We start from the raw sequence: 2,182 nt of genomic DNA, 5'->3' as shown, positions 1-2,182 counted from the left end.
GTGGGTTTTTTTTCCCCCATTTATCAGATAGAGTGGGAGGGAGGGAGAGAGAGAGAAACATCCATGTGAGAGAGACACGTCAATTGGTTGCCTCCCCCAGGACCCTGACCAGGGCCAGGGACTGAACCTCAATAGAGGCACGTGTCCTAGACCCGGATCGAACCCACGACTCTTTGGTCTTTGGTCCAAGGGCCGATGCTCTAACCTCTGAGCCAAACTGGCCAGGGCGCTTTTGTGGTTTTTGATTCAGAGTATCCTTTACTCCCTATCCTCTGATTGTTTAAAACAATGAGCTCAAACTTTATTATGTAGTTGGTAGACTTATATATGTATTTTTATACATGAACATTTGTGTATATATGCAGATACATGCATGTATCTTACAAACTGTTAATTATCACAAGGGGTAGCATAAAATCAGCTCATCCAGCTTTTAGACATATTATCTTGGGAGTAACTTTGTCTCTAAACTTATATGTTTACCTCTGTTAAATTAAGTAGGGTTTAAATGAATGGTCTTTGTTTCTGCTTTTTGTAAAGACCTGGGCCTGAACTTAATTAACCCGAGTGGAGTGATTCTGTGAGAACTGACATAACTCACCCAGACTCTTTGCTTTCTAATAGAATTTGAAGAATTTAAATGAGTAACATTTAGCAGGGAAGAAAAAAAAAGAATTAACATTTGGTGAATGACAAACACTGTTATGGGCATTATGTCATTTAATCATCTGAAATTCCTATGAGGTACGTAGGTATTTAACAGATGAGAAAATTGAGGATTAGAAAGGCTACGTTATTTGCCCAAGATATAAAGCTTGTTAGACTCTCTCAGCTTACTATGCTCTCCAACAAACAGTGAAGGCTGAGGAGCAGGAGCAGTGGTTTCTTTTCTGAATACTGATTATTCACCAGACCATAGAATACTTTTGACAGTTTGAAAAAAAAAAATTTTTTTTTTTAATTCAGTGAATGTGTTTATTCTGGGATTTGTGTTCTTTCCCTTTCTCTCCTGGACAGTATTTCTATTTAAACACTATTGAAAGTCATAAAAATAATATTTAGCTTTCTGTTATTGTGCTTATTTTATTAAGTGTATACATTATACTTAAACTATACAGAAAGCAAATATTTGTTTAGTGCAATAAGAAAGAAATGAAATTCATGGCAGACGAATGCATATTCTTAGTACATTGTTGATCACTGTTATGTGTTTGGAGTCCTGTATACATAGTTCAGAGTCAAGGATTTCAGTGTCTCATATTAAGTGGTGGTGGTAGTAGCAGTAACAAGGTCAGCAACAACAGCTAACATTTGTTGAGCTGTTATCATGTGCATTACACTTGTTATATACACATTTCTAAGTAGTTTACTCGTATTAGCTTTTTAAATCCTCTTAACCCCACAGGCAGGTAGTGTTGTTTCCATTTTATACAAGAGGAAATGGGGGAGCAGAGAAGTTAGGAAATTTACCTAAGGTCACACAGCTATGATATATACTGTACTGACATGGCAGTTCTAAATCTGAGTTAATTAAAATTTGTATTGTTCACCACTTAACTACATTATCGGAATGCCTCTCAGTGTGTTATTTATCTCCTTTCCTGGGATTGGGCTCATTGCACTTTTTTAGAGTCATGGAAACAGATTATCTTCAAAGTACAAATGACTAAGCCTAGCCTGGCCAATGTGGCTCAGTGGTTGAGTGTCAACCCATGCGCCAAGAGGTCACCGGTTTGATTCCCGGTCAGGGCACATGCCTGGGTTGTGGGCCTGATCCCCAGTGGGGTGCATGCAGGAGGTGGCCAATCAGTGTTCTCTCTCATCAGTGTTTCTATCTCTCTTTCCCTTCCTCTCTCTCTAAAATCAGTAAAGAAAAAAAAAATTGAAAAAGAATAAAAAGAAAGTGACTAGGCCTAGTGGATTATTTGTAAATCACTTGACTTACTGAGGTATCTGCAAGGAACTAAAGCATTCCTTATTAACAATAATATTTTTAAAATTCGGGTATGAAAATATTACAGATTCATGAAGGTGCTTTAATTCTATGGAAAATTTCATATTAAAATGTGGCTGGTGGAGTAGGTTGTTTTTGATTACAGCTGATAAGGACTTTTTAAGGTTTGGCAGGAATAGGTAAACATCTTTTCTATTTAGCAAACAGTAATACTGGATTCTAAATTTG

This window comes from Molossus molossus, unplaced genomic scaffold (genome assembly GCF_014108415.1).
Source record: "Molossus molossus isolate mMolMol1 unplaced genomic scaffold, mMolMol1.p scaffold_m16_p_7, whole genome shotgun sequence".
Classification (NCBI taxonomy): Eukaryota; Metazoa; Chordata; class Mammalia; order Chiroptera; family Molossidae; genus Molossus; species Molossus molossus.
This window is presented reverse-complemented; position numbering follows the sequence as displayed.